Here is a 23,205-nt window from a genome sequence, read left to right as displayed (position 1 = left end):
TGTGAGGATAATAAGGTGTTCAAATCAGCAATTTCCCAATTAGTATAATTATCTCTGAATTTCTTATTAAATAGGGTCACAACTAACTATTTTCAATAAATGAGATATTCTTAATATAGGTAAAGAAAAGAAATAACCATTGCATTTTATAATACAAGGATCTTAATACAGCAACTCTAAAAATTAATTGGTTCTGAGTATAATGATGGCCCCAGAAAACAAATGAAGTCAGAATCACTAGCAAATCAAGCAATAAACTTAGATCTGTTGCATAAAACTGCAGTGGTTAGTTAAATTTTGGAGAGTAATTAGCATTTATTAAATTGTTTCATTGTTTTCACTTACTCTGCTATATACTGTAATAAATACATGAATAAGACACATGCTCCTTTTTTTAAGTCTTGTCATGCAGCAACATCGCATATTTAAGAAATTAACCCAAGATCCCTCTGAAAGTCACATGTGAGAGTGAGATTTGCAGTTTCCATTAATTAATAAAGAAATTCTAAGTAGAGGAATGTTTAGGTCAACATCAAATAGGGAAAAATCCATGAGAAAATAAGAAGAGTGTTTTCATTCATTCTTCACATGAAACTCAAGAGCTTTGGGTTGAATCTTGTGCAGAACAAGTGGAGCATTTCTGAAAGGTTAGTTTAGGTGGAACAAAGTTACAGAAAGTGATTAACAGCTTATTACCATTCAACTCACATCAAGTATACAGCAAAACTTCACTGCCAATACTAAAAGAGCAAAGAGTGGGACTGGGGACGAACTATGTGGTTTCTTATAATTACTCTATTGAAATATGATGTAATGTAGTGAGAAAGTTTAATAGTTTATCAGAATCAGTACACACTCATTAAGTATAACAGGAAGGAAACTACAGAGCAGGAGGAAATTGGTTTATTCTTCCATTTCTTCCTTCAACAAGTGATTATTGATATGTTCTACGAATGCCTTTATTCTGAGTTCCAGGAAAGAAAAGAGACATATAAATATAAGATCTTATTTACTGACAAACATCCATACTGTCCTTTAGAGAATAATGCTGGGGCCAGCGCAGTGGTGTAGCGGGTAAAGCCGCTGCCTGCAGTGCCTGCATCCAGTATGGGTTGCGGTTCTAGTCCCAGCTGCTCCACTTCCAATCCGGCTTTTTGCTATGGCTGGGAAAGCAGTAGAAGATGGCCCGGAAGAAACTCCTGGCTCCTGGCTGCGCAGTCCAGCCCTTGCAGCCATCTGGGGAGTGATCCAGCAGATGGAAGACCTCTCTCTCTCTCTCTCTCCCCCTGCCTTCAAATAAATAAATAAATCTTAAAAAATAGAATAATAATGAATGAAACTGACTCTAATTCAGATGGAACCATCTAAGTTCTGTTCCAGAAAGAATTACAAGATAGCTGAACACCAATACCTAGTAGAGAGATAAAGATCTGTGGAGACAATTGTCCACTAACTCTACCACAAATATGAACAGACTGAAAGGGGCAGGGGGTGAGGAGGAGAGACAAAGAGGCATTTCAGTATTAGGAATCTGGTAGATAAATCACAAGTATGGTGGAATTTAAATATTTATCAGAATTAGCCGCCAGTACTCTGATTCTAGAGTAGACTAGATAAAGGTTATATAAGGCAGGAGGTAAAGATATTGTGGCAAATGGAGTTCATTCTATGTGTGTGTGTGTGTGGCACAGGGAGCAGGGGTAGAGGAGCATTAGGGCCATATTACATGCTTTAATTCTTATTCCTCTTAATCTGGAAGAAAACTTCACATTGGTTTGGAACAAAGGACTGACAGAAATGCACTGAAACTCTAATAAGAAAGTGGTAGAGGAAGAGTGGATTGAAGAGATGAAGTTTTGAAGCTAGCACCAAAGTAAAACTGAGAATCCATGAGATCCAAATGAAACACGAAAAAGATGAATCAGACAAGACACTTTCAAGCAAAAAAATGAGGTGAGACATATGAAGTACACACTAAAATAGTATAGCTATTAAAATAGTGTAGCTATTCTCCTTTTGTTTAGCAGGTGCAATGAACTACATCATTAAAACTTGCCATTACAATTGTTTGATATTGAATATAACACAGTAAATTAGAAAAAAAAATCAAAAATAAATTTAAATGGTCCCTGATTTTTAAGTCAATTTTTTTTTTGACAGGCAGAGTTAGACAATGAGAGAGAGAGAGAGAGAGAGAGAGAGAGACAGAGAGAAAGGTCTTCCTTCCGTTGGTTCACCCCCCAAATGGCCGCTACGGTTGGCGCGCTGCCCCGATCTGAAGCCAGGAGCCGGGTGCTTCCTCCTGGTCTGCCATGCGGGTGCAGGTCCCAAGGACTTGGGTCATCCTCCACTGCACTCCCAGGCCACAGCAGAGAACTAGACTGGAAGAGGAGCAACCAGGACAGAACCAGCACCCCGACCAGGACTAGAACCCTGGGTGCTGGCGCTGCAGGCAGAGGATTAGCCTAGTGAGCCGCAGCGCCGGCCTTTAAGTCAAATTACTATACTGAAATTATTGTTGTAGTTTTCTGAAGTGATACCTAAAATCAAGAACATAAGCTGTACTTGAAAGCTTTTATCATTAAATTGAGCCAAACAAAATCTAGTGCACTCTGTTCTCTTAGCTTTAGTAGATGAATCCTCAGACATCATTACATGACTAAAAAATCAAAATCTAGAAGATTTTTTACTCTAATTTTAGGCTAATTAATCAATTGGAGTTAGAAAATAATAACAGGATTTTACAACAATAATTATAAATATATTTAGTTTCTATATGAAAAAAGCTGTTTTAAAAATTAAGTCATATTTTAAATTCATACAGTCACTGTCTCCCTGAAATTTGCCTCTTAATATCATGAAAACCATGATACACCTACCTTTGAAAGATCATATATGAATGCAATTTAAATGTAATTGCATAATATCTCTTAATTGCTTGTTTAATAACTGTCAGACCTCATAAGATTACATAAATTAAGTATGCAAAATACATTAACTCATTTATTCGATTCCTTTGATAGTGCATGAATATTCTCCATTAAAAGTGGTGCTCTTTCTATTCCAAATTTAAATCATGTCCCTTTTTTAAAAATATACTTAACAACATTATGTTGTTAAATGAATTGTTTTACAAGGCTAATTTTATGAGGAAGATTAAGGGAGGGGAAACTTGTAAACCACTGAACTCTGAAAATATCAACGTTGCTGTTGTGGAACAGCTGAATAAAGCCACAGTTTCTGATGCTGGTATCCTGTGCGAATTCGAGATCCTGGCTACTCCACTTCCACTCCTGATTCCTGCTAATGCACCTGGGAAGGCAGCAGAAGATGGTCTACGTACTTGGGACCCTGCAAACACATGAGAAACAAGGAGGGATTTCTGGCTCCTGGCTTTAGCCTGGCCCACAATTGGCTGTTGTGGTCACTAGGGAGAGTGAAACAGGATGGAAGATCTCTGTCTGCATCTTCTCTCTCTCTTCTCCTCAGTCTCCCTTTCAGTCACTCTGTGTATCAAATGAATACATAAATAAATAATCTTTAATAAAGTAAAATAAAATAGCATGTTATACGTGAGTACATGATGAAATGAAGTAGCACTTTGTCAAGTGATATAAAATATGAACGTGAAAGAGTCTTTTATAATACATTTTGCATTAAGTAATGCAAAGCAACTTTCCAGAGATAAAATTGGTAGTAACTGGTAATTCAATATTAATGGTGAGATAAAGAGAAACACTATGAAATATAAAGAGATTTCTGATTTCAGGCATCTGTGCAGATGTGGAAATTACCTATGATATAGGACACAAACATATGCATAAGAGAGGGAAAGAAAACATGGAGATTATACCCTAAGAACATATTGCTCCCAATCCTTTTGTTTCCCAATCAAATGAACTCTGCAGCTACTAGAAGGCTTTTCTGTACCATTATGCTGCGTGGAGTTCCGTTTTTGGGCTTCAGACCTCAATCCACTCTCTTCCAGATATACTCAAGATACACCAGTGATGTTTTACGTATATTGTGCACTGCCAAATTTTAAAAATATCTTGTGAACGTGAAATGCATTATTGTGATAAGTATACGACCTAGCAGTTAAAACACTGGTAAAGACACAGGCACCCCACACCAAAGATTTGGGTTGGATGCCCAGCTCCTGCTAAGTGTGAATCCTGAGGGGCAGCAGTGATGCCTAGCTCAAGTGCTTGAGTTTGTGCCACCAGCGGGGTTTGTGGGTTGAGCTCCTGGCTGCAAGGTTAAAAACTGACACAGCCCTGGTCGGTGCAGGCATTTGGCGAGTGGACCAGCAGAGGGGTGCTCTCCCCACCTCCCTCAATTTGTTTTTTTTAAGTATTTATTCATTTGTTTAATGAAAGTCAGAGTTACAGAAAGAGAAAGAGAGACAGAGAGAGAGATCATTCATCCGCTGGTTCACTCCCCAGATGACCACAATGGCCAGGATCCAGGAGCTGCATCCTGGTTTCCCAAGTGGGTCGCAAGGGCCCAAGCATTTGGGATATCCTCAGCTGCTTTTCCAGGCACATTAGCAGGGAGTTGGACTGGGAGCAGAGCAGCTGGGTCTCTAATAGCACCCATATGGGATGCTGGCTTTTCAGAAGGTGGCTTTACCTGCCATCCACAAGGCTGGGACCTCAATCTTATGTTTTGAATTGCAGCTTAGCATATATAATACTCCAAATTTTACAGATAAATACTGCCTCACAATTTTAGCTCACTAGTAACAGATTTAATATTAAATACTAAGTCTTCTGCTCCTAAGCAGACATTCTTTTCTCTCTTCTTGCTCTCTCCCTTCATCTACCTTTAAATTAAAATAAAAATAAATGCAAATTTAAAAAGAGTGTCATGATATTTTAGCATAATATGTATGTATCGCTTGCAATTCTTCCAAAAATACATTGCTAGAGTTGTATTTGTGTACCAGATATAATCAATGGTCTGATATGCAAAATATGCCATTTTAAGAATGTATCTTCAGTTCCCACCTTAGAAGAGTATGACTCTTGGAATCTCATAGTTGTTTTTCAAGAAAAATATGCTTCCAAAAAAGCTGAAATGAAAGAGGTTGTTGATATTTGCTTTTGAAATTTCAAGTTGATGAAGATAACACTTTAACAATTGAATTCCTTATGGAAATATATTTCATCAAAAGCAATTTCACATATGACATGCAAATGTATTTATCAAGTGGTATAACCAAGCAGAGTGTGTAGACAAGAGTTGTATTCAAATGTGGGACAGTTGTAAATTAGATTTTGTGATGACACTTTGTGTATGATATGACTTTTTTGAGAAAAATGTCAAAAATCTTAGTTCAATGAGCCACTACAGGAGAAAAGAAACTACTCTACATTAAGAAATTCATAATAAACATAAAATGTAAAATTAAATGAATAAGATTAAGTGCTGAATAATAAGATGCAGATGGTATAAGTCCAAACGAGAATACTTTATTAAGTTTGGACATTAGTTATGGGTGTTAATTTCCATTAAAATCAAATGTATTTGCTTGAATTATTGCAGCTTTTAGGTTATTGACAATAAAATTATGATAGTGAATTTTTATAATTTAAAGAATCATTTAAATTATGTAAAAGAAATAATTTCTGTTAGTTTACAAGAAGATGCTTGGTTAAGAGGGACTAAATGGGGCCAGTACTGTGACATAGTGGGAGAGGTTGCCACCTGCAGTGCTGGCATCCCATAGGGGCGCCAGTTTGAGTCCTGGCTGCTGCACTTCTGATCCAGCTCTTTGCTATGGCCTTGGAAAGCAGTAGAAGATAGCCCAAGTCCTTAGGCCCCTGCACCTATGTGGGGGACCCCAAGGAAGCTCCTGGCTCCTGGCTGCAGAGCGGCACAGCTCTGGTTGTTGCAGCCAGTTGTGGAGTGAGCCAGTAGATGGAAGACCTCTCTCTCTCTCTCTCTCTCTCTCCCCCCACTTCTCCTCTCTCTGTGTGACTCTGACTTTAAAATCTTAAAAAAAGAGGGACTAAGTGATATCAAATGCTCTCCATAAGGAAGGGCAATCAGTAAGTCCATTAATCATGATTCCATTGTGAAAACTTATTCTTTTATTGGATTTAATTCTATTTCTATATGGCCTTAGTCAAAGTATGAAAGCATTTATGAAATTGAACTATGTGTGTGGAGAGGATTTCTAGCTAGCTATTGAGGAACAGCAAATGCTTTACTTCAATTATGTTCAATAAAATATATTGTTCCAATGTGTAAGAAGGAATTTGCTGCATCCTGAGAGGGATAAGATAACTAATACGTAGATCTTCCCATTAGGATTTGGCAATTATTCTGGAAAAACACACAAGCATACAATGGCAGGACATTTTATCTTTGATGTGGATATCTTCAAGTAAGAAACTACAAATAATGAAAGGCATTACCCTTCTTGTTGATATGAGTATTGGTAACAGTCAATTTAACCATTCTAGTCAATGATTTTTGTCACTATTTCTCTGGTCATGTGTACCAATTTTTCAATATTTTTGCATAAGAAATTTTCTTATTGTTCACATCCTGAAATTTATTTGAAAGTCATGCTACAGAGAGAAAGAAGGAAAAAGATTAGATAGATAGATAGATAGATAGATAGACAGATAAATCTTCCATCTGCTGGTTCACTCCCCAGATGGCTACAATGGCCAGAGCTGGACCAAGACAAAGCTGGGACCTTCTTCTAGGTCTCTTACATGAGTGGCAGTGTCTCAAACACTTGGCCCATCTTCCACTGCCTTCCTTCCATCAGGAAGCTGGATAGGAAATGGAACAGCCTGGAAGCAAACCAGAACCCAAATGGGATGCTGGTGTCACAGGTGATGGCTTTACCCACTTTGTCACAATGCTAGCCCCTTTTATCTTTTTTGTGCATTAGTACAAATAAAAGAATAAATTTTCACAATGGAATCATGATTAATGGATATACTTGTTTTAGTTTGTGCTACAACTTGAATACTCCTGTGCAGTTATAGATCTTAAAATATTAGCCACACCCATGTTTCAATATGTGCTCGCAAGCAAAATAGCAGGATGTTATTGTTTCATTAGAAAAATTTCATTGCACATATCCATTTTAATTCATTGATAGTACTTGTACTCATAGTTACTGTCATCTTTAATATTCCTTTTTTATTAGTCATTCATTCAAAATATATTATTGAGACCCTACTGTGCACCAGATACTGTTCCAGGCACAGAAGATATTATTGTGAAAGAAACAGACAAAAAAATAAGTAAGTAAATAAATAAATAAATAAAAACAACCTACCCTCTTAAGTTCTCATTTTGGGGAGACTGAAAACAAATAAATTAAAAGCATTGTAGGTTGAATAATGATATGGAGAACTGCAGAACCCCACTGACAGAACATGAGTCATGAGCTAAACTCTGGATACAATAGTCTGATGAACCCAGCTACCAGGCTTCCTGTTCTCCTCTTGGAAAGAAATGCACAGAGAGTTTGGAAATGAATAATGGGAACCTAGAGAAACAATAGATAGCTGCATATCCACCACTGTGGCAAATCATTAAAAATTAGACCAGCAGAAATGGCAAAAACATGATTCTCTCTAGTATAAGAGAAATATTTAACATTTTTTCAATCTCTCTCTTAAACATAGAAATCTAAATCTCCTTTAATCACCTAATTCATTGCTGAGTGATATTACTTCATTCATAAGTTCAGTTAGAAAACTTCTTTGCTATATTTAGTCTCCATAAACTAATTTGTGTGAACTTCCCAACACCTTATGTAAATTAATAAGTGAAGAATGAAAAGTTTGTAATTAGTATACAGTTAGAATTATATCTATGGGCTATACTGAATCTGTTAAAAACTAATTAAATAAATAAGTATACATAATGAAGCAAGAAAAGAACATGAATATACATAGTTATTAAAGTTCTCTATTCTGGGTAGAAATTTGCCACTATGGATGGAGCATCCACTATGGATGCTCATAATGCATGTTAGACTGCCTAGGGTTGAATCCTGGGTTTGCTCTCAATTCCAGCTTTCCACTAATGCAGACTTTTGGAGGCATCAGGGGATGACTCAGTAGTTTTTGCCTGTCCTCCATGTAGGAGATTCAGATTGCATTCCTGGCTCTGGCTTTAGCCTGGGCCAGACCCAGCTCTACAAATATTTGATGAGTGAAGCAGTGCATGGAAGAATTCTATCTCTCGGTTCACCTTTCAGTTAAAATCCGTCAATGTCTCTATTTTCCAATGAGTCACAAAAATCATAGTTTGCATTGTTGACTTACTCCTTCTACTGAGCATTCATTGTTATCTTGCCATCAGTCAGTTTTAGAAGGCAAAGAAAGGGCAGGAAACATTATTGGTCCTGTATTTGTTAGTGAGTTGCAGTAGCTTTCCAAGGAGTTTTAAAAGTTATTTTCAAAGAAGGAAAATCTTCGGAGATTCAAATGTATATCTGCTTTTCCCATCATAAGCCTTATGTTGTTGCACATTTTTACTTGTTGGACATTTTGCCTGATAGAGTATTTCAACAATGATGCCAGAAAATATTCCTAAAATAGAAATCTTAGATAAATGTTCCGAGTTGTCTGAGTTTGATTTAATTGAAAGCTTCATTCTTTTTTTTTTTTTTTTTGACAGGCAGAGTGGACAGTGAGAGAGAGAGACAGAGAGAAAGGTCTTCCTTTGCCGTTGGTTCACCCTCCAATGGCCGCCGCGGCCGGTGTGCTGCAGCCGGCTCACCACGCTGATGCAAAGGCAGGAGCCAGGTGCTTCTCCTGGTCTCCCATAGGGTGCAGGGCCCAAGCACTTGAGCCATCCTCCACTGCACTCCCGGGCCACAGCAGAGAGCTTGCTTGGAAGTGGGGCAACCGAGACAGAATCCGGCGCCCTGACCAGGACTAGAACCCGGTGTGCCTACGCCTCAAGGCGGAGGTTTAGCCTATTGAGCTGCGGCGCTGGCCAAAAAGTTTCATTCTTAAAATATACTTTATTTGGAAAGCATAGACACAGTGAGAGAGACACATAAAGACAGCTGTAGTCTACTGGTTAATTCCAGAAAATCTGATAACAGCCAGGGATGGACCAGGTTAACACCAGCATCATGGAACTTAATTTGAGTGTCTTTCAAGGATGATAGGAACACAACTACTTGAGTCATCACATGTTTGTAGAAAGCTAGGATGAAGAACAGAGCGGGGACTCGGACCCAGGTATACCGATGTGAGATGTACGCATCCTAAGAGGCAGCTTAAATAATGTGTCAAATCCCTATGCCCTAAGACAACTTCTTTGCCAGGCTGTTGCTGGTGCTCCTGGCTCACATTCAGTGGATCCATGTTGCTACAGACAGAGCTTTTCACAGCAGCTTTCCCTGAGCAAGGCCTTTTTCTACCTGCCTATCAGTCTAGCTATTGAATATCCAATAGCCAAAAGCAAAGTTCAATACCGACTCATTAAGAGGGCTTTATGTCCCAGGAGAACCACCCTGGTAGCCACACAACTATAGTTGACCTTTACAGAGAGGAGGGAGATTTATCGTCTTCATTTTTTAAAATGTTTTTTATTTATTTGAAAGTCAGAGTTACACAGAGAGAGGAGAGTCACAAAGAGAGAGGTCTTCCATCAAAAGGTTCACTCCTCAATTGGCCGCAACAGCTAGAGCTGTGCCAATCCGAAGCTAGGAGTCAGGAGCTTTTTCTGAGTCTCCCACACAGGTGCAGGGACTCAAGGACTTGGGCCATCTTCTACTGCTTTTCCATGCCATGGCAGAGAGCCAGATCAGAAGTGGAGCAGCCGGGACTTGAACAGACACCCATATGGGATGCTGGCGCTTCTAGCCAGGGATTTAACCTGAGATTTATCTTCTTGAAAACAGATCTTTGTACAAATTATTTTTTCTCCTTATGCTTGCCATGCTTTTGTAAAATCTCCATCCTTTGACTTTGCACATGTTTTGTTTATTTTAATGATGTTCAAAGGAATTCACGGCGGGGGGAGAGGAAGATCTAGAAGTTGTTGTAAAATGTCATGTCTGTGAAGTCCATATGTTTGTATGCTGCCACTGTAAAAGAAGGCAAAGTATTTTTTATTCCTCCTATCCTAAAGTCTCATGCAAATTTTTTAGCAGTGTAGGAATCACTTTAGGCACTCTTTAAAAAAGTGTGATAAATAAGAGGATTGTAACAAGAATTTCTATCCCTTGCCATACAAGAAAATGTACAGGAAGTTGTATAGACGAACACCTACTGGAAAGTTTTGGTCAGATAAACAACATGATTGAAGCTACATTCCAGATTCCTGTTCCTATATCTATTGTCTAAGTCAGGTCGTTCTCTTTCATCATCTACACGTTTCAGATAAATTGTCTTAACTGACTTATAAAACACAGGAACTACATTCAAACTTTAAAATAGAAAAAAATATTTTCTTGGAAATTAAGCCCTTTAAAAGAACTATCCCAAATTTTTCATTAATGGAAAATTGGTTAATTAGGTATTCAGGATTAAGAAAATAAGGTTTAATGACCCAGTTTCGACATACAGGATCACCCCGTGAAGTCGCAAACATAGTTTTTGGTATATACCATAAAAATTGATAAGGAAGAGAAAACAGAAATTTCAATGAGGAATATCTGTTACAGACTGTGAGATAAAAAGATTTGAAGACAATATATTGGGTTTGCTGAATCTTGAATGATGAGAATAAATTAGGCAGTCAAAGAAAAACAGGAAATATGTTCAAAGAGGAATGCAGAGTAGATGCTAATTACAACAGTGGAAACATATGTTCTTATCAGGGAGCAGCAAGCAATTTCTATTATAAGTAGGTGGTTGGGGTGAGATGGGAGACATTCTAATCTCCAGGGGAAATTTGAGGCTGTCTTTTTTCCTGAAGAGGTTAAGCTTTGTTGTATGTGTAGGAGAAAATGGACTACTCAGCAACAAAACTGGGACAGAGCTAGGTGGAACAGAATATTTTCCAAAAAGAATAATCAGTTATATCTAGAACTAAAAGGACCACTTATTTTTTTTTAAAGATTTATTTTATTTATTTGAAAGAGTTACAGAGAGAGGTAGAGACAGAGAGAGAGAGGTTTTCCATCCGCTGGTCCACTCCCCAGGTGGCCGCATGGCCAGAGCTGCACCTATCTGAAACCAGGAGCCATGGGCTTCTTCCTGGTCTCCCACACGGGTACTGGGGTTCAGAGACATGCGCCATCTTCTATTGCTTTCCCAGGCCATAGCAGAGAGCTGGATTGGAAGAGGAGCAGCTGGGACTAGAACCTGCACCCACATAGGATGCTGATGCTTCAGGCCAGGACTTTAACCCGCTGCGCCACTGCTCCAGCCCCACAAGGACCACTTATTTTTTTTTCTATCTCTCTTTTTTTTAACTTTTATTTAATAAATATAAATTTCCAAAGTAAGCTTTTGGATTATAGTGGCTTCCCCCCTCCCACCCGCAACCCTCCCATCTCCCGCACCCTCTCCCATTCCATTCACATCAAGATTCATTTTAGTGGTTGAACTCTGTAATTAACACACAATTATTCTTAGGTGTTTAAATTTTAACTGAAAGGTGATCCCTGTTAAATTTAAGAGTGGAAAAAGAGAGGGAGGAGATGTAGAATTTGGGACATGCACAATCAAACTTGCCCCAAATGGTGGAGTTAGAAATGTGCCAGGGGATGCCAATACAATCCCATCAAGGTGGCATGTACCAATGCCATCTCACTAGTCCAAGTGATCAATTTCAGTTCACAGTTGATCACACTGATAGGTCTAAGAGTCAAAGGGATCACACAAACCAGACAAGTGTCTGCTAATACTAACTGATAGAATCAAAAAGGGAGAGAAAGATCCAACATGGGAAGTGGGATACACAGGAGACTCATAGAATGGCAGATGTCCTAAACAACACTCTGGCCTCAGAATCAGCCCTTAAGGCATTCGGATCTGGCTGAAGAGCCCATGAGAGTATTGTAGGCATGGAAAGCCAAGATACCATGGAAAAGAAAAAAAGAAGAAGACCTAAATGAAAGATCTCTGCGAGTGAGATCCCAGTGGAAAGAACGGGGCCATAAAAGAAGGAGGTACCTTTCTCTGAAGGGAGGAGAGAACTTCCACTTTGACTATGACCCTATCGGAATAAGATCAAAGTCAGTGAACTCTAAAGGCTTCCATAGCCCTGGCAACTCATGACTAGAGCCTAGGGAGATTACTGACGCCATGAACAGGAGTGTCAAATTGTTAAGTCAGCAACAGGAGTCACTGTGTACTTATATCCCATGTGGGATCTGTCCTTAATGTGTTGTCTAATGTGCAGTGATGCTATAACTAGTACTGAAACAGTATTTTTTACACTTTGTGTTTCTGCGTGGGTACAAACTGATGAGATCTTTACTAATTATATACTGAATCGATCTGTATATAAAGATAATTGGAAATGAAAAAAAACTTGGTGTTAAATTGGAAATGGCATAGAAAATTAATTAATTTTTTTAAAAAATATTATGTAGGATCTCTGTCTTTAATGTGCTGTGCACTCTTATTTAATGTTATAACTAGTACTCCAACAGTATTTTTTTTCACTTTGTGTTGCTATATGGGTGCAAACTGTTGAAATCGTTACCTAATATATACTAAACTGATCTTCTGTACATAAAGAGAATTGAAAGTGAATCATGATGTGATTGGAAGGGGAGAGGGAGCAGGAAAGGGGAGGGTTGTGGGTGGGAGGGAAGTTTTGGGAGGGGGAAGCCATTGTAACCCATAAGCTGTACTTTGGAAATTTATATTCATTAAATAAAAGTTTAATTAAGAAAAAAAAGAAAGCTTATTTAAAGGAAATGTATTATGAGGAAAAAAAGATTCATTTTCGATTATCTTTATATACAGAAGATCAATTTAGTATATATTAAGTAAAGATTTCAACAGTTTGCATCCACTCATAAACACAAAGTATAAAGTAATGTTTGAGTACTAGTTATAGCATTAATTCACATTGTGCAACACATTAAGGACAGAGATCCTACATAGGGAGTAAGTGCACTGTGACTCCTGTTGTTTACTTAACAATTGACACTATTGTTTATGGCATCAGTAATCACCCTAGGCTCTTGTCATGAGTTGCCAAGGTTATGGAAGCTTTTTGAGTTTGCCAACTCCGATTTTATTTAGACAAGGTCATAGTCAAAGTGGTAGTTCACTCCTCCCTTCAGAGAAAGGTACCTCCTTCTTTGATGGCTTGTTCTTTCCACTGGGATCTCACTCACAGAGATTTTTTTTTTTTTTTTTTTTTTTTGGCCAGAGTGTCTCGGCTTTCCATGCCTAAAATACTCTCATGGGCTCTTCAGCCAAATCTGAATGACTTAAGGGCTGATTTTGAGGCCAGAGAGGACCACTTATTTTTATTACTGGTGTTATTTGCCTTATTTTATTCTAGTTCAAACAAGCTCTATGCTAGGACAGTTCTAAGTAGAGAATATATACAACCATGAACAATGTTGAACAAGGTTGAACAAGGGTGTCAAGTGGAACCTGGAATAGAAAGCAGGCAGTTACAAGCTACAAAAGTTTTTAAGTCATTTGGTTGTGTTTGTGGGAATCTATAATCTTCTGGTGGCTCATTCCAATCCCATGGTATGGATTATTAGAAAAAGTTTTATGGACTGCTTCCTAGTGGTCTAAGGCACTGTGCATTTTTTAGTGATATTCTTCATGATAAATAAAATGCTTCTTAGAATAATAAAAGTTACCACAATGAGGAGACACATCAAATAGCTGAATAATTTAGGTTCATATAAGTGGCTATTTGATATCTCCAAATAGATAATGCTCACCATAGTCAAAGCTTTATGAAAAAGGTCTGTTTAGTAGTACTAATTAAATAACAAAAGAGGTAATAGTGAATAAGATGCAAAAGAATTGAAATCTAAATAATGAAGCTATTTCAAGTAGAATATGTGATAGTATATGTGCTTTGCCTAAAATCTAAGTTCTTGAAGTAAATTATTTACTTAATTATTACTAAAACATTTTGGAAAGTTTCCTAATGTAGATAGAATTATTGAGTTGTGTAGATATGGGGTATGCATTTGTGTGTCAATATCAAGCACAGGTTTGGTGATATACCATCTATAAAAATTAACCTCAAAACTAAGGATTTAAACTCATGTTGGAGTTTTTGACAATAAATGTATACCATGAAATATTGCCCTGAGAACTGTTGAAAGGTTCCTATCTCTATCTAATTTTGAGCTTTATCATCAACAGATGCTTAGTAGAGGTTTTCTTAGTAAAAGATGGTTTTATATTATAGGCTGTAAAAATCACAGTTCAAAATTACCTGAGTAAATTTATTTTCTTTAACAAGTGCTTTATAAATATTCATTTAAAAAGTCATGTTTATAAATTGAAATGGTCCTTTGTAAATGTCCAATTACAATCATTTGACAAGTATAAATGCACTTTGTGGCAAACAATACCTTGATTTATGCAGAGCCCATTAGATATCACTATGAACTCTAATTATCCTACTGGACTACAATTTTGCCTGCCCAGTCATTCATAGAGTTTAATACACTCAGCTGAGACTGAATATTTGAAGCTGTTTCTTACAGTGGCAATGATGTATGTGTTGCCACCCTTTCTAATTCTGTTTTCACTTGAATAAATAATCTCAGCTAGGATCTCATTCATGCCATTTAGCTTCACTTAACAGGTCCAACACAAAATAAGAATAATATCAATAGCAGTTATTTTTGTGGAGTCTAAAGAAATACTTCTTTGCGATCTTTGTTGGTATTTTTTCTTTGTAGGTATTTATTCATTATAGGTTAAACATATTTGTGGTTAAACCATTGCCTTGATGAAATATATTACCCCATATATACATACATATATATGTATATGCAAGAAATTGCAGCTAAACTATGAATGTCAATTTTGAACAAAAACTACATATTTATTTATCTAAATTCAGGACCTATCACACCTCTTAACTAGATAGATAAAATCAGTTTTTACAATTTAATATAATAGCTAATACTAATGTGTAACCTGATTTTATCACAAGAGAGTTTATAAATTGAGTCCTATAGTAACATGTTTGCATGATAGCAACATGACTGAGGAAATTCACATGAATCACCACTATGTATAGTATTAAATGTTCTGCTATATGTTTGCTGATTTCTTTTCTCCCTCATCCTTCAACTTTATGATTTTGTTTCATTGTTCTGAATGTTTCCCTTATTGTTTGTAATAAATGCTTCTTTTTGATCCCTTTATTATTGCACATATAAACAGATTTTTTTTTAAAATTTATTTAGTGAATTAAGAAAAAAGGTCATCCCAAATAGTGGTTCTTTTTATATGGCAATTAAAATACCATAAAAAAGCCAAGCTCCTAAATAACTGTGGCCTGTACCCCATAAATTAACAATCTATTGTGAAGAAGATACACTACTTCAGAGGTTGCTCAAGATGGAGTTCCTAACACACTGAAAAATTACATAGTTTCCTTCCATAAATGCCATCACTTTGGATTATAATTATTGTATTTACCTATGGATCCACAAAATCTCAAATTCCATAATCACATGGTGTTAAACATGAACTGGTTGGCTAAGAAAAATGCTTTTTTGAGACAAAAAATAAAATAATGCATAGTCTCACTCATGCTCCATCTGTTGTTCTTCTCTCTCCAAAAGCAATCTCAAGGCACATTAAGCATATTGAGTGCTTCCTTAAGAATGCCAGCACAATAGACCCACTCTGAGAGATGAAATCAGAAGAGTTCAAAAGCATAAGGAATGTTCTCTCTCTCAGTCAGCTGGTTAATTGCATGTGTACTCATTTTGATTGATTTTTAACACTGATAGAAAGAAAGAACTCTTCTAGGCAGAAACAATTACAGCAGGATCTGCTATCCTTTACAGAGTGAACAAAGCTATTTATAAAAGAAGAAAATTACAAAGGTTTGCTTCCTGCTGCTAATTTTGCTAGGATACTGAATTAGGATGATACTGCTGGGACCTGCAGGAAACCTTTAAGATACATGATCAGGCAGGAGCCAACCTGATGAGTAGCATTAATCATCAGAAGCTCTAGTTAGTGATTGTGTCAACAAAGTACCAAAGAAGGATTGCCCTCAGCCCCCACCTCCAAAATCACTTTGGAAGAAAATTTTAAGTAACAGTTAAAGTGACCCAGATCATTGGTTATTGCCTGATGGGAAAACAGTGGTTATATTAAAGCAAAATCAACAACAAAATTAATATATCTCTATTTTCCTTTTTCAGTTCTGCATCTGATTTTTAAGTTTGCTAGAATTTCCCTAACAAGGTACAATGCCTCCAATGGAGTAGTTTAAACAACAGAAGCTTATTGTTTCACGGTTCTGGAAGAACTCAGAACTTAAAGTGTGGACAGCTTTGGGTCCTTCTGAAGACAGAAAGACAGCTTGTCTCAGGTCTCTCCTCTGGTGTCCAGTGATTTGTGGGCAATCTTCATCTGGATGAGGCTTATGGAAGCATTACCATCATTTCTGTTCTCATGACCATGTAACATTCTTCCTGTGGGTGATTTTGTCTCCAATTTTACTCGTTGTATAAGAAGGACAGATATGTTGAACTTGAGTCCATCTTGCCAACTTCATTTAACAACTTGATTACCTAATAAACCCTCTATTTCCAAATAAGGCTACATCCATCTGTTAGGATCTGAATATATTAATTGGGAGAGGAGCAGTACAGTTCGATTTACAACTTGACTAAAAAATAATTAGTATAACCAGAATTTCAATATATAATTAAAATCATTTAAAGTTTGCTTGAGGGATGCACTTATCAACCACGTTTAACAGGTGCAAAGCCTGTAAATATATATCTTTTAAAGCCCTTTAGATATTTGCAAATTAACAAATGATTGGTGTATTATTGATAATGGTAGGATCATTGTTTACTTTGAAGTCCATTTTTTATATGAGGAAATCAGCTTCACTGTTGAAAATATTTTAAAAAATTATAAAGTTCATCAGAGAACATGCCAATTCAACATAAAACTTAACAGAGTACCTTACACAAAGAGTATGCAGTTTAGTCTTTTTGAGTGTATTTTACATTCAGTAGGAGTTTTTGTTTTGCCTTTTGATGGTCATAAACATGTACTTTTTAAAAAATTGCTGTATGTATATAATCATCATGCATTGATTCAGAAATGATGGGCAACTTTTAAATATATACATAGTAGCTTTGTGGGCAAATAAAATTTTCATCAGAAAGAAGAACACATGTTAAAGAGAATTCATATGGAACATGTTTATTGTTATGCATAAGAGAATAATATTTTACCAGTTACATAACTTTTTTGTTATAAAATCATTTTAGGAAAAATTTTATAAAAAATATTATTTCTCACATTACAGGTAATAAATGCCAAAGTGAACATAATAATCCTTTCAATCTTCAATGATGGTATTGGACAAACTTCGCAAATACTTTTGGTTTCCACATCACCCATGTATCCTAGGATTAATAATTATCCTAATAGAAAACTATTTCTCAGACAGATTGACTAACAGGCTTATTGAGTTTTTTTGGTTGCTTTTTTAATAAGTCATATAAATGTGGGAGGTCTATTCATGCATGCATAGATTTCCTTAAATTTGCATTTAAAACATGAAATTTTAGCCTCCTCAAGGCCATTTTCAACAGTTAGATACCAAGGAGCAAGTCTGACCATTGACCAAATCTTGTATTCAGGTAACTACATGTGACAGAAAACTCTTGACTCAATCACGATATTTTGCAGCTAATTTCTTCTCAAGAATTTTTAAAAGGTATTATAAATATTGCATTGTTTGCTGCTGTGTAATTTGTTTGTGTTTAGTCAAATAAGAAATTTTATTGCAAGGTGTTGTAATGTCAGCATTATAAAGCCATTGTTGCCAATGTGAAATAGTTAGTATGACAATACAACTGACTTCAGAGTATTATAAGTTTGTGCAGTACTCTTGTTTTGTCTATTTTTTTTTTCTTTTACCAAACTTGGACTTTGGAAATAAATCAGAAGATATTAATGTCATATAGAGCATTAAGAACTTAATATCACAAATATTTTGAAGAAAATATCTTTCAAAATGTTAGAAGAATTCTAATTCTTTGAACCTTATTAAAACACCATTGCCATTTACAGTTAAATATATTTTAAAAAAGAATTGCACATGATTTTATTATCATTATAGAATAATCTCACATGGCTGGTGACACTGAACTTCTTAAGTAATTTTTGTAAGATTGTTGAATCAATGACACCATTTTCTTAGGCTGAGTCAGAGCAGCCTTGGTGTTTTCCCTGAAGTGAATTTGTGGTTGACGACATGGGCATCAGATATTTCTACCATGATTTCATAGATGTTTGCTACCTAGGGTTAACACCATGAAGAATCCTTAAATAGAAAAATGTTGGGGCTGACACTGTGGTATAGTGGGTGGAGCCACCGCCTGCAGTGCCAGCATCCCATTTGGGAACCGGTTCAAGTCCTGGCTGCTCCACTTCTTATTGAGCTCTCTGCTATTGTCTGGGAAAGCAGTGGAAGATGGCCCAAGTCCTTGAGCTCCTGCACCTGCTGGGAGACCTGGTTTCAGATCCACCCAGCTCCGGCTGTTGCAGCCATCTGGGGAATGAGCCAGCGGATGGAAGACCTCTTTCTCTCTGTCTCTCTCTCTGCCTCTGCCTCTCTGCAACTCTGCTTTTCAAATGAATAAATAAATCTTTTAAAAAATGTTAAGAAAAAAATTCTTCTTTACAAATGATCTCAATGCCAATATTTTTATGTTTTCTTTTTTCTAAATAATCTTTTATTTATATAAGGTTAACAAATGTCATGTATTTCATATATATAGATTTAGTGATATTAAAGTTATTTGCATGGGGCACAGAAATCATGGAAGAAAATTAAGGATAATTTAGTTCCAAAACATTACTCAAAAGGTTTTTGACAACATATAATTTACACTGAACAATTATTATTTAATAATAATAACATGTAATACATGGAAATAAATTAATAAGATAAAAATAAGCACTGTGCCATTTCATTACCCTCAAGTTAATTTTGATAATAATATGCTAATTATTTACTGCACTTGGATCATAAATGAAGCACAGGAAATATTTTCTCATTTAAAAGTCATTATTAAATCAAAATCTGACAAGCAAGTATATGAAATGATATTGATTTTATCTTTTATAAAATCTTTTTTCAAAGATTTATTTATTTATTTGAAAGTCAGAGTTACACAGAGAGAGGAGGAGAGACAGAGAGAGGTCTTCCATCTGCTGTTTCATTCCCCAGTTGGCTGCAATGGCCGGAGCTGAGCCAATCTGAAGCCAGGAGCTTCTTCCAGGTCTCCCACACTGGAGCAGGGGCTCAAGGACTTGGGCCATCCTCTACTGCTTTCCCAGGCCATAGCAGAGAGCTGAATAGTAAATGGAGTAGCTGGGACTCAAACCGGCACCCCTATGGGATGCCAGCACTGCAGACAGCAGCTTCACTTGCTACGCCACAGCACTGGCCTCCTTTTAAAAAATCTTTATAATCATATTATTTTTAATAAAAAATAGGTTTTAAGAAATTGCTACAGATTTCAAAGAATGGGAGAGAGTCAATGAGAGTTTAAAATAAACAAAGACAATTGGTCTAGATTTTTAAACAAACATAGTATAGGTATATCAGGGATATACCTATAATTATTGCATGATTTTGAAGAGAAAATCTCTAATAAAAGAGAGCAGAGTGACAACATGCATTAGTATATTTAGTAGTTGGCTATCTCTTTAGGACTAATTACCTTGTCTAATTCCAACTGTCACAGAATTACGGTGTAAAAGGATCTGCTTTCTGCGGTTATACAGTATATATCAATTTCTGGTAAATGCAAATTTTGGACTTTAAAGAACAGCACAGGGTCAGCCTCATCTGGAAAACTGAAATTGCTGGTTGTTGCAATTAGTTTGGGCTGCTATAACAATAAGCTATAGGCAGGGTGGCTTAATCCACAGAAATTATTTCTTATAATTCTGGAGACTGAAAAGCTAAGAAAGGTTGTCAGCAGGGTTAGGGGCTGGTGAGGTGCTCTGCAGTTTGGAGATGGTTATCTTCTTGCTGTGTCTTCACATGGAGAGGAAAGAGAGAGAGGATATAAGATCTCTCTTGCCATGTCTGATAAGGACACTGATCTCATTCATGAGGGCTCTTTCTTCATTATTTAATTGTTTCTCAAAGACCACATCTCTAAATATATATAAATCCATATCAGGGATTAACATTTCAATAGAGGAGTTTTGGGAGGGACACAAACATTCAGTTCATAGCACTAGTTGTTGCTGTCTGTATCAAGTCCACTATGATGTTGAAATCCTACAACCACAACACAAAAGGCTTCCTTGACTGTCCTCTGAAAACAAACATAAGTATTTTTGTTAATTATACCAGCTACTGAGTATTTCAAAAATATTTGTGGAAAATAGAATTACAAGATAAGTTTATTTTGGTGCAAAAACCCTTCGAAATCTATGCATAAATTTTTATTGCATGCATTTCCATGAACTTTTTGAAAATCCCTCATATGCATGAATTTTAATTTTTCTGCACCAAAAATAAATGTATCTTTCAATTTCTATTTTCAAAGAACATTTTAAAGTGTACTAATATATGTAATCCTAAAAGTGATGTTGTGGAGGACTGAAGTATGCTTGGATCACTGCCCTCTGAATTTTGGAAGGTTATAAATATCATCTATTACATGGTGTGCAAAAGTGTGAAGTTATTGGACATCTGGCACTGTGACTACTATCAATATTTTTTCATGAGCCAAGAAGAAATGTAGTCAAGCAGAATTTTGTCATTGCAAATGACATAGGAAAAGTCAGCCTCTGGGTTTGGTCCAGGCACTTTGGTTTGAGCCTGGATGGAGATTGCAGACCCAACTTCAAGTATAGCATCATTATTGAGGGTTCCAGGATTCCTGATTTCAAGGGCTTGGAGATGGTCCCACCTATGCTTACTGTAACACCATTTCATATGGCAATTCATATTGCTTTTAACATTTTAGGTTTATCATTTTAGGAGTTTTTACATGAGTAGTTGTGGTATCTTTATACAGGTTTTATGCTATATTTACCTGGCTTTCACCAAAGTGAAGCTGATTAAATGCTAGACAACTGCTTTGTTTGTTTTTAATTTGTGCTCATTCTACAGCGGCAAGGTAAGTGATGGCTATGTTCCATCATTTTCTCCAGCAACTTTCACCCTACTCTCTGGCTCCAGCCTCAAGTGGTTGGTTGAACTTCTATAGTGACTTGTAAGGAATTTTACAAGAGTTTCAATTCAAATCAATTGTAAATATTAGAATGTATTATGTCCACCATGTCAACTGGCTGGTGGAACATAGGTTGACTCATGGTGTAGCACTTAGCTGAGAATCTTTTGAATAACTTTCTGACTGCACATCATTCTAGAAAAGAAGAAATGGGGGCATTCTTATTCTACAACAGCACCAGCTACTTCTATATTTGTCTTTTAGGAGAACATGAATGACAAATTTTCTTGTAACGTAGTAAGTAGAGCTGTGAAAATATCTTGGAAAGGTGATTAGAAAATATTTGTAATCACCACTTAATGAAAAGCTAACCTACATATTTCTTCTGCTCTCTGACCATCAGGATGCAAGAAATGTGATCTTCTGATTTCTTTTCTAGAACCCATCTTGAACATAAAAATATTGCAGTTTCATGCAGGATCCAAGTGGCTTTTAAATAGGCTCCCTGAAGTTTCTTTGGAGTACAAAAAGAAAGGTGCTACTGGAGGAAGTTCCACTTTCACAGCAGTTAAGAGGTGAGATCTGAGTGTGGAGAGAAGCTTATCCACATTTAAGAAAAATATTACATTGTATGCATGCAGGTTTTCTCTCTAGTGGGATGTTATTAAGCTTCAGGGGCTGGAAAAAGCCCACTAATTTAGCAATGTTGTTTCTGTTGGGTGTATACTCTAGGTCTCTGACAAAATATCAAAATTTTCTGAAACCTTTTTCTTGTTTGAAGTTTCTTCACAAGGCTAGCGTATCCAGTTTTGAAGAAACTACAGGCAGATGTGTCATGAGACAGCTTCTAAGAGGTGAAAATCAGAGAGACAATCTTAATAAAATCTGTGTGGAGAACCCGATGAGGATCCCTGGGGAGAAAATGATGACCAACAAAAAAGTCAGGAACCAGCAGGGCTGCCAAAGCGCTGAGAGCATTTAAGGGAAGTATGAACAAAACGCAAAACTTTGTGAGTAGTCAAGCAAGAAAAAGGATCAAATGGCAGCTGATGTCCTTTATTGTTTAGTAAGTGCTTCGTTTATGGTGAGTTCAGAACAGCAAAATATACAGAATAGTTGGACGTAGGGCTAGAGATGTCTCAAGTTATGGAAGTAACTGTTGTCACGGAAAAAGTTGCTGGAAGTGAGATAAGAAGTAAAGAAAAACCCCAGGAAATCATGGGCTCCTAAATTGGAGGAAAAGGAAGGAGGACATGCCAGAAAGGCAGAAGGGGTGGACTGAATGAGCCAAAGGGAAGAGGGTTCCAACAAGGAGGAAGACATGCTGAAGAGGATGGAGACAGCTGGAAAATCCCAGCCATTCGCTGGTTTCACAGCAATCACTTCCATGCTCTGATACCACCAAAGTCAGAGATGTGAAGAAGGTGGTCAGTTCATGTGTGAAACAAAGGGGCAAATGGAAAAAAAGAGCTGATTTGAGATGTTTCTAGATATTTTTACCACGGGAGGGAATTCTTCACATTTATGGGCAAATAGAGTGAAAACAGGGGAGATAAGAACCTATGTGGATTTTTATAGCCATTAAATATCTTTTTATATATATAACATGTACATTACTATTTATATATGAAAGGGGAGCTGGTGAGATAGAGCTCTAAAAAAAATTATTGAAAAAGAAAAGTCATGAGCAAGATGACTAGTTTGCAACACACTTCCCTCCAAAAATAGAACCAACACGAGACAACAAGGCAAGTGTTTTTCGGGTGTTTTTGAAGCACACTACCAGAATGCAGTAGGCACGTACAGAGATGTAACATGTATACACACATGTAACATATATACATGGATATACACAACGGTAT

Source organism: Lepus europaeus, chromosome 8 (assembly GCF_033115175.1).
Source record: "Lepus europaeus isolate LE1 chromosome 8, mLepTim1.pri, whole genome shotgun sequence".
Classification (NCBI taxonomy): domain Eukaryota; kingdom Metazoa; phylum Chordata; class Mammalia; order Lagomorpha; family Leporidae; genus Lepus; species Lepus europaeus.
The sequence above is the reverse complement of the archived record's forward strand: the minus strand, read 5'-3'. Positions refer to the sequence as shown.